Source organism: Megalobrama amblycephala, linkage group LG15, assembly GCF_018812025.1.
Source record: "Megalobrama amblycephala isolate DHTTF-2021 linkage group LG15, ASM1881202v1, whole genome shotgun sequence".
In the NCBI taxonomy this organism is placed as follows: domain Eukaryota; kingdom Metazoa; phylum Chordata; class Actinopteri; order Cypriniformes; family Xenocyprididae; genus Megalobrama; species Megalobrama amblycephala.
The window spans coordinates 24,199,417-24,217,043 of NC_063058.1; the positions used below are offsets into that span (position 1 = coordinate 24,199,417).

Sequence of the window (17,627 nt, forward strand, 5' to 3'; positions counted from 1 at the left end):
CAAATCCACCATGAGTTTAATTCAGTTGTGCATTTAATTCCGTCCTTCTTGTTTCTAATTGCTCTCACTGTGTTTTTTCCCCCCACTTAACAAAATTTGCTGGAGAACGCGGGAACGTTTAATCTGCACATGCCATCAGTGGGTATTGTCTTTCTGCAATTAGACTGATGAGAAGATTTAGCCATTAGCGGGTTCATTACAGCAGCCGCACACCGCCAACTCCACTGGAGCAATCAGAGAACGTGCTCCTCGCTGGCTCGCCGGCGGGAGTTAAAATCTACAACTTATCGCAGACGTGAGGGAAGTCTGGGAAGCATTAGGTCGGCAGGCCACTCATGAGATGAACGGCAGAGTTAGCGCCGAGCTGATGTTAGTTTGCAGTTGCTTTGAGTACCATTGAGAATTTAGACATTGTACTAACTATAAGTAACTTTGCAAATACATGTCAACTAACTCTCATTAGATCAGGTTAGGGTTAGGTTTAGGGATAGTACAATAAGTTGACATGTACTTGCAAAGTTACTTATAGTAGAATGTCTGTTGAGGGACCATCAAAATAAAGTGTTAGCAGATATTAAGCAGAAAGTCTACTAATACTCTAATGACTGGTAGTTTACATGTAGTTGCAAAGTTACTTGTAGTTAGTATTGAATGTTAAGTTGGGGGACCATTAAAATAGTGTTAGCAGATATTAAGCGGAAAGTCTTCTAATACTCTAATGACTTGTAGTTGACATGTAGTTGCAAAGTTATAGTTAGAATGTCTGTTTAGGGACCATCAAAATAAAGTGTTAGCAGATATTAAGCAGAACATCTACTAATACTCTAATGACTGGTATTTGACATGTAGTTGCAAAGTTACTTGTAGTTGTTATTGAATGGTCTGTTGGAGGACCATTAAAGTAATGTTAGCATATATTAAGCAGAAAGTCTACTAATACTCTAATGACTTGTAGCTGACATGTAGTTGCAAAGTTACTTGTAGTTAGTATTGAATGGTCTGTTGGGGGACCATTAAAATAGTGTTAGCAGATATTAAGCGGAAAGTCTACTAATACTCTAATGACTTGTAGCTGACATATAGTTGCAAAGTTATAAAGTTATAGTTAGAATGTCTGTTTAGGGACCATCAAAATAAAGTGTTAGCAGATATTAACAAAGTCACTTTAAGACAAGTCATTTCACTTGGCGGCCATCTTTGAAATGCCTCTCGGGCATCCTGGGCATCATGCAATCACTTTGAATGGGGAAACATCAAATTCTCCAAAACTGTTCGCCAACCTTACGATTACATTTCATATTTGAAATCACCAATGAAATCTAACAACAACTGGCTCATAAATTTAGTTTCTAAACGCTCGAATCATGACAAAAAACTGTATTTTCAGGCTGGATTAAGCTAATGCGCATGCGCAGACCTAAATGCGCGTCTCTTCAGAGGCGCGTGTTTGACTGTTTCTATAGAAACCGGTGATTCTAACGGCCGCTGAAGTGACACGATGACTTTACCAGTCGGCGATTGGCTCTTATTTAGAAGGCGGGACTTATTCCGCCATATTGCGCGTTACACTTTCTCCCATTCAAAACAATACGAGTGACACGTCTTGTGTTATTCTATAGTCTTTGATATTAAGCAGAACATCTACTAATACTCTAATGACTGGTATTTGACATGTAGTTGTTATACTTGTAGTTGTTATTGTTACTTGTAGTCATACTTGTAGTTGTTATTGAATGGTCTGTTGGAGGACCATTAAAATAATGTTAGCAGATATTAAGCAGCAGTCTACTAATACAGTGGTTCTCAAACCTGTCCTGGGGACCCCCCACCACTGCAATTTTGCAGTCTCCCTCATCTAACACACCCATTTCAACTCTTGCAGTCTCTCTAATTACTATGACTTGAACAGGTTTGTTAGATGAGGGTGACTGCAAAATGTGCAGTGGTGGGGGTCCCCAGGACAGGTTTGAGAACCACTGTACTAATACACTAATACTGGTATTTGACATGTAGTTGCAAAATTACTTGTAGTTATTATTGAATGGTCTGTTGGAGGACCATTAAAATAATGTTAGCAGATATTAAGCAGACAGTCTACTAATACACTAATGACTGGTATTTGACATGTAGTTGCAAAGTTACTTGTAGTTATTATTGAATGGTCTGTTGGAGGACCATTAAAATAATGTTAGCAGATATTAAGCAGAAAGTCTACTAATACACTAATGACTGGTATATGACATGTAGTTGCAAAGTTACTTGTAGTTAGTATTGAATGGTCTGTGATGACCATTAAAATAGTGTTGCAGATATTAACGGAAAGTCATAATAGTCTAATGACTTGTAGTGACATTAGTTGCAAAGTTATATTAGAATGTCTGTTTAGGGACCATCAAAAGAAAGTGTTACAGATATTAAGTAGAACATCTACTAATACACTAATGACTGGTATTTGACATGTAGTTGCAAAGTTACTTGTAGTTGTTATTGAATGGTCTGTTGGAGGACCATTAAAGTAATGTTAGCATATATTAAGCAGAAAGTCTACTAATACTCTAATGACTTGTAGCTGACATGTAGTTGCAAAGTTACTTGTAGTTAGTATTGAATGGTCTGTTGGGGGACCATTAAAATAGTGTTAGCAGATATTAAGCGGAAAGTCTACTAATACTCTAATGACTTGTAGCTGACATATAGTTGCAAAGTTATAAAGTTATAGTTAGAATGTCTGTTTAGGGACCATCAAAATAAAGTGTTAGCAGATATTAACAAAGTCACTTTAAGACAAGTCATTTCACTTGGCGGCCATCTTTGAAATGCCTCTCGGGCATCCTGGGCATCATGCAATCACTTTGAATGGGGAAACATCAAATTCTCCAAAACTGTTCGCCAACCTTACGATTACATTTCATATTTGAAATCACCAATGAAATCTAACAACAACTGGCTCATAAATTTAGTTTCTAAACGCTCGAATCATGACAAAAAACTGTATTTTTCAGGCTGGATTAAGCTAATGCGCATGCGCAGACCTAAATGCGCGTCTCTTCAGAGGCGCGTGTTTGACTGTTTCTATAGAAACCGGTGATTCTAACGGCCGCTGAAGTGACACGATGACTTTACCAGTCGGCGATTGGCTCTTATTTAGAAGGCGGGACTTATTCCGCCATATTGCGCGTTACACTTTCTCCCATTCAAAACAATACGAGTGACACGTCTTGTGTTATTCTATAGTCTTTGATATTAAGCAGAACATCTACTAATACTCTAATGACTGGTATTTGACATGTAGTTGTTATACTTGTAGTTGTTATTGTTACTTGTAGTCATACTTGTAGTTGTTATTGAATGGTCTGTTGGAGGACCATTAAAATAATGTTAGCAGATATTAAGCAGAAAGTCTACTAATACTCTAATGACTTGTAGTTGACATGTAGTTGCAAAGTTACTTGTTGTTATTATTGAATGGTCTGTTGGAGGACCATTAAAATAATGTTAGCAGATATTAAGCAGACAGTCTACTAATACACTAATGACTGGTATTTGACATGTAGTTGCAAAGTTACTTGTAGTTATTATTGAATGGTCTGTTGGAGGACCATTAAAATAATGTTAGCAGATATTAAGCAGAAAGTCTACTAATACACTAATGACTGGTATATGACATGTAGTTGCAAAGTTACTTGTAGTTAGTATTGAATGGTCTGTTGATGGACCATTAAAATAGTGTTAGCAGATATTAAGCAGACAGTCTACTAATACACTAATGACTGGTATATGACATGTAGTTGCAAAGTTATAGTGTGTAGAATGTCTGTTTATGGACCATCGAAATAAAGTGTTAGCAGATATTAAGCAGAAAATCTACTAATACTCTAATAACTTGTAGTTGACATGTAGTTGCAAAGTTATAGTTGGAATGACTGTTTAGGGACCGTCAAAATAAAGTGTTAACAGATATTAAGCAGAACATCTACTAATACTCTAATGACATGTAGTTGCAAAGTTATAGTTAGTAGAATGTCTAAAGTGGACTATTTAAAAAAAGTGTTACCTAATGTCACATTGTGAGTCACAATTACAAGAAATAAAGTTACAATTATTATTTGGTAATATATTTAATATATAATAAAACATTAAATTTTTTATATTCCAGTTTTTATTATTAAATATTATTATAAATTATTTATTGGAATTGCAACTTAAAATCACAACCAACAACATCTGTTAGTTAATCGTTCTGGAAAGAATTATATATAATATTGACAAGAATTATATAAAGTTTATTTCTGATTTTTTTTTTTTTTTTTTTTTTTTGCTTTTCTTTTAAAAATCTGAAATTATTTCATAATTTAACAGCAGGCTTTTGAAGGTAGTGTATGCAATTGTTTTGCAAACATTGTTCTTTCTTTCTCAGAATAACTAAAAGATTTGCAAGCCAAATCATAATCAGAAACACACTAATATCAGTGCTATTAGCTTCTGAACTAATGCTGCCTTCAAGTCATGTCATAATGATCATATTTAGGAGATAAGCGCACATCACCACCACATTTTTAGGCCTTATTAAAGAGGATCTATTATGCTTTTTTACATTTTCAACTTTCTTTAATGTTGCAGTTTGGGCATAAAACAGGTCTCAAGGTTAGCAAGCACAAAGTCACTCCAAAGGGAGTTATTCTCTAAATTACCAAGCACTGTTTCTCAACTCCCTGAAATGCCTCGACTTTAATCTTGAGAGGAATGAACATGTCACAATATTCCTCATTTAAAAAAAAATTCCTGCCCTAGGCATATGCAAAATAAAGGGGACGAGGCCTGGTTGAGTTGTGTTAGTATATTCATTTCAGCTTCATTTCATTGAACAAAAATGATTCTTAATTGTTTTAGTTTCTGTTCACAATAACAGCACTGAATTGCAGCAAAGTTTCTGAAGTTTCTAAAATTAAACTTTACTTCTTCAGAACTCCAATGTACATGAGGATCTGCAGACGTTTTGATTCAAGCTTCAAGGTGTCTGTGTATCGAGACTCTCTTTGATTCAGTGGCAGTGACGTGTCCCGGTTCAGTCCTGAACACCACAGCAGTGGGAAGTGCACTTCTGCAACACATGACCTATGAAAGGCCATCACCATATTTGAAGTGACAATTTGACAAGGTGCTACTTCCTGAGGTCATCATCGCCTCATAAAATAACAGGAAAGTCTATTCTGTAGAGGAAAACTGTCAGATAGCTTGCTTTGTTTATCTTAAAGAGGACCTGTTATGCTATTTTACATTTACATTTTTCAACTTTCTTTAGTGTGTAATGTTGCTGCTTGAGCATGAAAAAGGTCTGCAAAGTTGCAAAGTCACACTCTCTATATTAGTGCGCACTGTTTGAACTCCCTGAAATGCCTCAATTGTAGTCTTGAGTTTCCAGGAACACGTCACAATATTCCTCATTTAAATAATTCCCGCCCAAGGCATGCGCAATAAAGGGGCGTGGCCTGGTTGAGTTGCGTTAGTAGTGTAGTGAGATGTGGTTTTTTCCACTCCTGATCCAACGCGGTTATGGTAAGGGGCATGACATTTCCGAAATGTGCTGACCAATCACAACACACTGCTCCAGCCGACCAATCAGAGCACATTGTGCTTTTCAGAAGGAGGGGCTTCATAGGCAGTGTTGGGGAAAGTTACTTTTAAATGTAATTGTGCGTTACTCGAAAAAAGTAACTAATTGTGTTACTTAGTTACTTTTTATGGAAAGTAATGCGTTACATTACTTTTACGTTACTTTTTCTCAAAAGTGAAATGAATAAGCCTCAGGCTGGAGGAAATGCAAATTCACGCCTGTACAGTAGAGGGAGCTGTTTAAACACACAAGACTTTTAGCTGTGCTGCCATTCTGGATTGCAGAAGAATAAGATGCAGGAGAAGTAAATGAGTAAATGTATGCTCACATTTAGTCTAGAACTATTCTAGAATGACCATCATGTTCACACAGCGCACACAACACCTCTGCACTCCCGATTTCTCTCAACATGGCAACAGGAGAGCTGTCATTCAATAAATGGGAAATCAGAGTAACTTGCGTTACTTATTTGAAAAAGTTACTCAGATATTTTTGGTAAATTTAAAGGTAATTCGTTACTTTAATATTACTTGTAATTACTTGTAATGCATTACCCCCAACACTGTTCATAGGCACAGGAACTAAACAGAGTGTTACTGACAGACTGGGAAAAGAGGTGCCGCAACAATGTAAAATAAGTGGAAAATAAGGTGTTTTTTGAACTTATTGCAGTAGAGCCCAAAAACAAAAGGGCATAATAGGCCCGCTTTAAAAGAACAGGCTCAATACCACAGTAAACTCTGTTCTAGAGACTTCAGCGAATGTACTGTAGTGTGCAGTGCAGTTAAATGTGACGTGGCTTCGTGACCCCTCTGAGCCGCCACAGTGCTGACTGTTTCATTTAACGACAGGAGGTCACCGGAGGGTCAGCCAGCGCCGTTTGTACTCACTGAGAATTCATTACTTGTGCTGCCACCTTGAATAGGAAATGAAGTTTCCGATAAAGCAAGAATTGAAAAAAAACAGAAGGGAGAGTAAAGGAGAAAAAAGGGACAGCATCGCAGACTTAAAAACATGCTCACATGAGGGCCAGCAGAGGTTAACGCTTAACATTTCTGCGGACTGTGACTGCAAAATCAAGGAAATTTCGATGGCAATCTTGTTGCCGAGCCAAAGACTTCTTTATGATGTCTATGAAATTGGAATCTTTATCTCTCATAGAGTGCAGACGGACTGACTTTGGTGTGCCAAAGGCATCCCACTTTGTTAATTGCCTAGAGAGGGCAAAAAGAGAAAAACACTCTTGACTTTTTACCTTTAAGAGGACTGGTTGAAAAAACATTCTCTGAATAACACACAACTTCATTTGCGTTCCATAGGATAATTTTATTCCGGCTGATCCTGAATCTGTCATCACTGTCACAGATCGCTGTTTGTTCTTGCTTATTCTAGGGTAAACAAAACCACTTGCGCTCAGTATGCATGTTCCCTTGTGCACTTTTTTTGCTCTCCCTGTTTGTGATAAAGTAGTTCTACAAAGCAAAACAATATTTTTATTAATCAGTATCAGTGTTTTTTTTTTTTTTTACAGTAAAAATAACTTACTTGAGAAGTAAAATGGTGTAAAATGATAAGACCTGTTTTTAGTTAACACATCTTGAATTATTTTATTTTACACTTGAATATATGGTAAATGTACAGAAGAGGATTAGGGCCAAGCAATAATAAAAAAAATAAAACCATCTCGAGATTAAAGTTGTTAAATTTCGAGATAAAATGTTGAGAATAAACTCGTTAAATTATGAGAAAAATGTTGTTAAATTTCGAGAAAAAAGTCGAGATAAAATGTTGAGAATAAAGTCATTAAATTACGAGAAAAAAGTCGTTAAATTTCGAGAAAAAAGTCGAGATAAAATGTTGAGAATAAAGTCATTAAATTACGAGAAAAAACTCGTTAAATTTCGAGAAAAAATGTCGAGATAAAATGTTGAGAATAAACTCATTAAATTATGAGAAAAATGTCGTTAAATTTCGAGAAAAATGTCGAGATAAAATGTCGAGATAAAATGTTGAGAATAAAGTCATTAAATTATGAGAAAGTCGTTAAATTACGAGAACAAATTCATTAAATTATGAGAAAAATGTCGTTAAATTTCGAGAAAAAATGTCGAGATAAAATGTTGAGAATAAACTCGTTAAATTATGAGAAAAATGTCGTTAAATTTCGAGAAAAAAGTCGAGATAAAATGTTGAGAATAAAGTCATTAAATTACGAGAAAAAAGTCGTTAAATTTCGAGAAAAAAGTCGAGATAAAATGTTGAGAATAAAGTCATTAAATTACGAGAAAAAACTCGTTAAATTTCGAGAAAAAAGTCGAGATAAAATGTTGAGAATAAAGTCGTTAAATTTCGAGAAAAAAGTCGAGATAAAATGTTGAGAATAAAGTCATTAATTTACGAGAAAAAAGTCGTTAAATTTCGAGAAAAAAGTCGAGATAAAATGTTGAGAATAAAGTCATTAAATTACGAGAAAAAACTCGTTAAATTTCGAGAAAAAATTTCGAGATAAAATGTTGAGAATAAACTCATTAAATTATGAGAAAAAAGTCGTTAAATTTCGAGAAAAAAGTCAAGATAAAATGTTGAGAATAAAGTCATTAAATTACGAGAAAAAAGTCGTTAAATTTCGAGAAAAAAGTCGAGATAAAATGTTGAGAATAAAGTCGTTAAATTTCGAGAAAAAAGTCGAGATAAAATGTTGAGAATAAAGTCATTAATTTACGAGAAAAAAGTCGTTAAATTTCGAGAAAAAAGTCGAGATAAAATGTTGAGAATAAAGTCATTAAATTACGAGAAAAAACTCGTTAAATTTCGAGAAAAAATGTCGAGATAAAATGTCGAGATAAAATGTTGAGAATAAACTTGTTAAATTACGAGAAAGTCGTTAAATTACGAGAACAAATTCATTAAATTATGAGAAAAATGTCATTAAATTTCTAGAAAAAAGGTGAGATAAAATGTTGAGAATAAACTCATTAAATTATGAGAAAAAAGTCGTTAAATTACAAGAACAAATTTGTTAAATTACGAATTACGAGTTTTTTCTTGTAATTTAACGAGTTTATTCTCAACATTTTATCTCGACTTTTTTCTTGAAATTTAACGAGTTTTTTCTCATAATTTAATGAGTTTATTCTCAACATTTTATTTCGACTTTTTTCTTGAAATTTAACGAGTTTTTTTCTCGAAATTTAACAACTTTAATCTCGAGATGGTTTTATTTTTTTATTATTGCTAGGCCCTAATCCTCTTCCGTATAAATGTGATCCTCCTCCTGATATAAATTAAACATCATGATGATTACATTTTTAATCATTTTTATTAGTCAATTTCTGAAGAAAAAAAAAATAGTTTTTTAATTTATTGCCTTGTTTTTGTTTTTACTTTCATTAATTTGTTTTATTTTACTTTAAACAAAAACATCAAGATTAAGTTCAAATTAATATTAGGTTAAGTTTAAGAGAAAAAAAAAATCTTTATCCATTTCATTTTTAATTTTTATTTATATTTTGTTTTATAACTTAATTTGCTTTTGCTTAATTGTTTAATTATTTTTTTTATTTAGTCTTTTTTAACTAGCTCATTTTAATTAATTTTTAAAAGGACAAATATTCCATGTAATCTCTTAATTAATATGAAGTCATAAAAGCAGCATGCATAATAATAATTACAAAAGAATTTACCAAAGTAGTTTTAAATGGCGTACAGCATATCACCCCACAGAACATGTCGACTTTTATGTCAGCTGCTGGTGTATTGTGAATGAGTCCTGGCCTGGTTTTCAGACCCTTTGAGAATTTCCTTGACAAATTCAACTAAAATCATCCCAAATGAGTCCCAATCCTTCTTTCTACTGGAATTGCGCACAGCGCCGTAACACTGAAGCGTAAAAAATCCCTATTCTTACTCTAATTGATAGTAAGAATCATGATCTAATTTCCGCCCTCGGCGACCGACGTGAGACATGTGTCCCCACTTACGGCGGCTTTGCTCGAACTCAGTGGTTTTACGCGTAATCCAACGCGCTCTTGAAGCATTACAGGCCTTAAGCGTGACATTTGCGGGATAGAAGTGTAATTGCACCCTCATTCTGTCTCTCTGTTCTGTGCAGGTTTGCTGCATTGTCGTGGAGTGTAGCTGTGGCCTCTCCTCCTCCTCTTCTGCTGCGCTCTGGGGGCGGGCAGACTGGAGAGACGGTTGCATTAATAATGCAAGGCTGCCTGGAAACCGAACGCGCTGCAGTGAAGTGCTGTGTGGAATGCTAAAGAGGCATTTGTTTGTGTGTCGCCCGTTTGCATCCCTCCCCGTCCTCTAAAAGCACTAGTGCCACCATCCTAAGTTGCGCACATATGCGTGTGTGTGTGCTTTGTGAATTTGTTTGTGTGTGTAGCTCAGCAGATGCGAGTTTCCTAGGGGTGCAAAGTCTAGCCTTTCTCGTTCCATATGTGTCTTTGTTGCCATATTGACAGATGACATATTGACGTGCTTGTTTGAGTGACGGCTCTGTATTTTACTGCAATCGTACTTTCGATATTCGACAGTGTGAGTTAAAGAAAAGGAAAATTATCAACCACTCTAGAATCTTCAGTCACTGAGAATGTCTCAGTGTGAGTTTAAACATACAATCATAGTGACTCTCTCACACACACAAACACACATTAACCACACTGTGGTGTCTAAAGTAGGAGGATGTTTACCTTCCATTTACTCCTTTTTTGAGGTGATTGATAGTATTTTTTATGCTTTTTTCAGAGAAATTTTCTTGAGGTTTCTTTGCAGCAGACTCATCCCAACCAGGTGCCACGCAACAAGTTTCCCAGGACAAGTGAAAGAGAAAATGCTGCATGAAGCAGATTCACAGGTAGTCCGAAGATATTTGATGCATAATATAAGGGTGTGTTCACACTTGGCAGGTTTGGTTAGATTAAAACGATTTCCCTGTTTGGCTGCGTTCACACTTTTAGTACGATTCTCTTGGTTCTTTTGGTCTGAAAAAAGAAAACAATACATTTAGTCCTGATTCGCTTAGCATTCATACTGTCATTGTTATAACCGAACTGCTGAAAAATCCAGCTAAGACCAGCCAACCAACTTAGGCTGGTTTTAGCTGGATTTTTCAGCAGAAGGCCTTTATTAACACCCCGAAGCCATGTGGATTACTTTTACGATGAATGGACGCACTTTTTTTTTTTTTTTGCTTCAAAATCGGGCCCCCATTCACTGCTATTATAAAGCTTAGAAGAGCCAGGACATGTTTTAAATGTGCCATCAAATGAAAAATTGAATTAACCTCGGCATAGTTGAATAACGAGTTCAGTACATGGAAATGACATACAGTGAGTCTCAAACTCCATTGCTTCCTCCTTCTTATATAAATCTCATTTGTTTAAAAGACCTCCGAAAAACAGGCGAATCTCAACATAACACCGACTGTAACAGTCGGGATCATTAATATGTACGCCCCCAATATTTGCATATGCCAGCCCATGTTCAAGGCATTACACAAGGGCAGAACGTCTGGATCTGTGCACAGCTGAATCATCAGACTAGGTAAGCAAGCAAGAACAACAGTGAAAAATGGCAGATGGAGCGATAATAACTGACATGATCCATGATATTTTTAGTGATATTTGTAAATTGTCTTTCTAAATGTTTCGGTAGCATGTTGCTAATGTACTGTTAAATGTGGTTAATAAAGTTACCATCGTTTCTTACTGTATTCACGGAGACAAGAGCCGTCGCTATTTTCATTATTAAACACTTGCAGTCTGTATAATTCATAAACACAACTTCATTCTTTATAAATCTCTCCAACAGTGTGTAATGTTAGCTTTAGCCACGGAGCACCATCAAACTCATTCAGAATCAAATGTAAACATCCAAATAAATACTATACTCACAGGAATCGATGCATGCATGCAGCATGCATGACGAACACTTCCATTTTGAGGGTTATATTGGCTGTGTGAACTTTGTTTATGCTGGTTAAGGCAGTCGAGAGCTCGGGGGCGGGGGAGCGCGAGATTTAAAGGGGCCGCGCACTGAATCGGTGCATATATAATTATAGCTCAAAATAGGCAATTAAAAAAATAAATAAAAAAATCTATGGGGTATTTTGAGCTGAAACTTCACAGACACGTTCAGGGGACACCTTAGACTTATATTACATCTTGTTAAAACTGGTTCTAGGGCACCTTTACACCTAGGATGGCTTGAGAGTGAGTAAATCATAGTGTAATTTTCATTTTTGGGTGAACTATCCCTTTAAAGGGACTTTTGCGCTAATGACACTAATGACATAGGTTCAGTTTCTATGCAGGGAATATATGGGCTGATAAAATACCCAAATTCGCTTTGGATGAGAGCGTCTACCAAATGCATGAATGTAGGTTTGGGTTTTGCACTGTGACACAAATAGTAACCAGAAACTGAAAAAAATTAATATTTATCACTTGTCGCTTTGTTTTGGGCCTAATTTGAGGACTGCTTAATGTTTTACTGAAGCATTCTGAAAATGAAAGCGGTCCGGCTTGGGTTGGCCCACATGCTCTCCTTTCATGTCCCTGTATATTACAGCAAGTCAATATGAATTAATCTTTACAGAGTAATCCAGCACATTGCATTCATAATCCACTCTCAGCCTTGAGCATTGTATTGTGCACTGCGGCGTTATCCATCTATGCGTTTAGTAGCCATTCCTGGAGGCAAAAATATACAGCACTTACGGCACCACTTTATTAAAGCATTTTATATACTGTGGAAACACTTAAAAATAAATAAATAAAAGCAGAATAGTAATAAAAACAATTTACGGCTGCAAGAACAGCATATGATGTATTTTTCCTTTTTATTCATGCATTTGTTGACATAGGAACAAGACAATGGGAGCGTGCAGACACTTAGTATAATCAAGTGCTCGCCCCAGGACAGGAATATAATTCCTTAATGCCTTGCTTTCCATTTCAATTTTACACCATTTATAACGAACGCCTCGCAAGAGTAATGCTTTTTTGAGCACTTGTGAATTGCACACACTAATGAACTTATTTTTAAATGTATGGTTTATAAATTTAATCCACACACACACACAATCTGTGGGAAGAGAAATACGAGGTCTCGCGCTCGGAGGCCCACACAGGAGATTCACTGCACTCCGCAGTCAGCGGAGAAGATTACCGACTTCTAATGTACATCCTGTGGGGTAACGCTGTAATCACAGTAACCTAGATATATCATGGAGATGAGCAGATTGATAGGTTGTCGTGAAGATGATTGCGCCATGAGACGGGAGAGGGTGTTGCTCACGGTCCGGCGGTACATTAAGTCGAGGAGTAATTTTAGCGTTATGGCGCGTAACGGGGTCGCCGCAGTTTAGTGCGACACTTCAGTCTCGCACACGCACTGTCGCCGGCTCTTAAAAGATGAGAGAGATATTAGATCAGGAACAAGAAGCGTGCGTGCATGTATGCATCTGATGCCATCCTACTGTATATGTTTTAGAGATGCCTAGGGCAGGCTATGGGAATCATGAGCCACTTTAGATCAGTAAGAACAGTAAGGAACAGTTCCAGTTATATTTCCACTTGAGTCTGGTACGGCACGATTACAAACCGTTCTCGGCCTGGAATTCTCAGCATGTGTATTGACGTCGTAAGAGGTCACAAACTCTGATGTTGAATGACAAAATAACCTTATAAAGTTCATACACTACATGGTTAAGTAGCATACACAGTATATAGTGCATTATTTGGGACACAACTTATTTTTGTAGTTTACTAATTGAAACAGTTCATTATGGAAGCTTGTTTCTGCCACAGAGAGCCGCGCACTCGCGTAATTTAAAAATTAACGGTCATTTCATTTTACTGACTGACAATAATATTTGTTTATCGATCTCTTTATTGAATAATTATTTATAATTAATATATGTACGAGTGTAAATAGTGTGATTTTAGAGACATTTACACGTAATTGAAGACAACATGATGTTAACCGATAAGTTTTTGTTAACCGACCAAAAGAGAGCAGCCTTTCGCCGAGCCCCGCCCCCCTTAGTTACTGTTGCTTTGTCCGACAAGCCGTGGCGCTGTCACTCCACACGCAGTGAAAAATACATCGCGGAACAAAGAAGATACTGACCACACATCGACAGACAAGACAGAGCAGGTTACTTATGATATTAAACAAAGTCCCAGCTTTCAAACCGTGTAGTTATTAAAGAAATTCAAACAATAAAAACCGTTTTGTTGCTCTTTAATGTGTCGTGACCATGGTCGTGACAGATTGCTGTAGATCCTCAGCTCAACCGCTCGTAAAAACGATCATCTCTTCCTATTAGTCCATGAACATGAGAATGAATGTTGTTTCAAACGCGGAAAGACGTCAATACACACCATTTTTCAAGTTTAACTCCACCGAGGTTAATCTTTTAACTACTGGCTGCTTTGTCGGACAAAATGGCGGATGCGGCGTTCTGATTGGTTAGATCGCTTGTCAATCAAACTCCAAGCGAAAGGTCAATTCAGTGGTAAGAAATTAATGTAATGTTATCCCAGTTAAAGTCACATAATTGTTATTAATTTTATAACAATTATGTGATAACAATTATTAATAAAATTAATATTTTAAAATATTGTGTTGAAGTCATTGTTTGTCGCTCAAGAAATGTAAAATCTGCTAGTGGTACAGTGTCAGTGATACAATTCATGAAATCTTACATATTAATGCATAAATTCGATATTATTTAATCCTCCATAAGGTTTATGTGCTCGTATTTATAATATATTTCTATTGATTAAATAAAAGTTCAAAACAAGACATGGTCTGTAGTATTGACGAGTGATAACTAACCTACAACAGTGTAAATTATATCGGAGTAAAAAGAGGTTAGGGGAACGTTCCGGGAACATTCTGAGAACATTCTGGGAAGGTTAGGGGAACGTTCTCCAAACCAACAGGGAACGTTCTGTTTACGTAAAGAAAACTTTCCTGGCTAACCAACAGAGAACGTTAGGATGTATGTTCTGGGAACGTTCCCAGAACATTCTGGGAACTAGAAACTAACATTCCCAGAACGTTCTGGGAACCAAAAATTGTTAGCTGGGTAAAGGTAACTGATGGCAACTTTTTATCTCATAATTCTGACTTTTTTTCCTCAGAATTGTGTGAAATAACCTCCCAATTCTGACTTTTCTGAGAAAAAGTCAGAATTGCCAGTTTATATCACGCAATTGCGAGTTATGAAGTCAGAATTGTTAGATATAAACTTGCAATTCTGAGAAAAAAAGTCTTTTTTTCCTCAGAATTGGACTTTATAACTTGTAATTGCGAGTTTACGAGATATAAACTCGTAATTGCGAGAAAAAAGTCAGAATTGCAATTGCGAGAAATAAATTCAGAATTGCGAGTCTGACTTTTTCTCGCATTTCTGATTTTATTTCAAGTTTATATCTAGCGATTCTGAAGTTATAACTTGTAATTGCGAAAGAAAAAAATCAAAATTGCGAGAAAAGGTCAGACTCGCAATTCTGAATTTAGCCTTTTTCTCGCAATTGCGAGTTAACATCTCGCAATTCTGACATTATATCACAATTATCTGACAATTATGACAATTGTGAAAAAAAGTCAGAACTGCGAGATGAAAAGTTGCAATTATCTATTATTTTATTTTTTAATCCGTGGCAGAAACAAGCTTCCATACTTCATAGGTGTTGGTTGTTCAGAAATCTGATTGTTCTAGTTACGCTGTATGTTTTTGATTCACCAAAAAGAACCGGTTCATAGGAGTCATTTGATTGAGTCAGTATTGATTTATATTGGTATGTTTTGATTCATTAAAAAAAGAGCCTGTTCAAAAGAGTCAATTGTTTTGAAATCTGCATTTTTTTTTTTTTTTTTTTTTTTGATTCAATGAAAACAGTCTGTTCATAAGAGGCCAGTTCGTAAGAATCATTCATTTGAGAATCAGGCTACACCGCTTGTGCAGAATGTTTTTGATTCACTAAAAAAAGAACCTGTTCATAAGAGTCATTTGGGGAATCGGTCCTGGATAACATGACCGTCTGGTTTTACAAAAACTCATGAACTTTATATTGTGCTGCTGTCATTAGGTAAATGAGGACTGACCAAAGACATCCCCAGATTCAATTAAGTTCAAGTTTTCACTCAAATTATTATGCTGATGGTATAATTTGTCATGAAAACATTGTATTAAATCTCGTATTAAAGCCTTTCAGTAGTCTCAGACCTTTGGACCCCACTGTAGATCATTAGCACAGAGCTGTTAGCGTCGTGTCATCTGTTTGTTCTTCTTTTTAAGGGATGAATATTTCACTCAAAAGGGGGGGATGTATCATTCACGATTTAGTGCAAAACTGAATCAGCGGAGACTCCAGTCGCCTGTTTGCCTGCAGGGCAGCTTTAGTGTGATGGGAGAGGATGCTGGTGTGTGTGTGTGTGTGTGTGTGTGTGTGTGTGTGTGTGGACAGAGGCTAGATAACAGAGAAACAAAGCTGTTTCGGCAGAGAGATGACTGACTTAATGTGTGCAGACAGACAGTCACTGACATACTGGTGCCGTGTGAAGTGATGCCAAAACAGGGATAAATCTTAAATGTGCACACTGTGATATGGTTTGATATGTTTTTTTTTTTTACTTATATAATGCATGAGTTTTCAAACTTTTTGATGCCACGGACCCTGAAGTATAATGATCGTCTTTTGAGAAATGTATTTGGTCTATAAAATGTACTGGTAACACTTTCAGTTGTTTACATTAGTTAATTCATAACTAACATAAACAATGAGCAATATAATTTTACAGCATTTATTAACCTTGGTTAATGTTACTTAATACAAGTTTTCATGCTCATGTTAGTTCACATGGAATTAATGTTAACAGATAAGTTTAACAGATAACATTAATAAAGACTTAATAAGTATTATAATTATAAAGACAGCATTATTAAATATTTGCTTTCTAAATTAAAATGATGGGATTATATATTGTTAAAATTATATTGTTTTATCATATATTTAAAATATATTTTTTGTCTCAATTTTTTCACAGACCCCCTAGCACCTCACTGTGGACCTTTGGTGGTCCCTGAATACCGGTTTGGAAAGTTCTGTACTAATGGATTGAAGAAAGGCGCTTATATGGTAAGAAAACACCTTATTATAATTAATTGACATTATGGGTCAGAGCATTGATTGTTAATTTTTATCACTTTTTTTTCTTATTAATCACACCAAATGAACATGTTAAATCAGCTGCACTAAAAGCAGTCATCTTCAGTAGGTATTTGCCAGACAGTGACAAATAGATGTCAATATAAATGCATGTCACAAGGCAATTTATGGCTTGAAAATTATTTAAATGTCTTAATAGGATGCTGTCAGACAGTTTATACTTTGCCAAGATCACTTCACACCAATTCTTATCACTTTAGGTATTGTTATGTATCACACTTTGCTAATGAACTGCACCAGAGTAACACCTCTAAATGTGGGAAGGTGTCAGCGCTGATATAACGGCCTGAAAACGTCTTTTTAACTTGTTTTTTTTGTGTGGAGTTGTGAAGTTGAAGTTTGATAATGCCACTCTGTGGTCACTTTTGACTTATTCTAATATTTTAGCCACGTACATCTTACTTTTCCCTTTGTCTTTTCACTTTATCTGCAAAAGATGACTAACTTGTTAACTTTAACACTGTACCATCACAGATGTTAAAGGCAACTTTAAAAATGACCACACATATGATTTCAATTGAAAAAGAAAGGCATACTGGAACTTCTCATGTTTATTGCCTTATTTGCTTGTTGTATTCCTCAACTGTAGGTTACTTTGGATAAAAGCATCTGCTAAATGAACAAATGTATATTTTGATTAAAGGAGACCTATTATGCCTCTTTTCACAATATGTAATATAAGTGTCTGGTGTCCCCAGAATGTGTCTGAAGTTTCAGCTCAAAATACCCCAGAGATCATTTATTATAGCTTGCCAATTTTGCCC

At 35.8% G+C, this 17,627-nt stretch overlaps 1 long non-coding RNA gene across 3 annotated transcripts in view; it reads left to right on the forward strand.

Moving 5' to 3' along the window:
- Nucleotides 1-9,473: 9,473 nt before the first annotated feature.
- Nucleotides 9,474-17,627, forward strand: part of LOC125247696 — a 49,797-nt gene continuing 41,643 nt past the window's right edge. For 2 of the 3 annotated variants that reach the window (XR_007180148.1, XR_007180149.1), the window contains exons 1-2: nucleotides 13,679-13,780; nucleotides 16,691-16,773. This is a non-coding gene — a long non-coding RNA (uncharacterized LOC125247696). Of the gene's footprint in view, nucleotides 10,476-13,678; nucleotides 13,781-16,681; nucleotides 16,774-17,627 lie in introns of those variants that run through there. The other variant, XR_007180150.1, reaches the window with a different exon arrangement.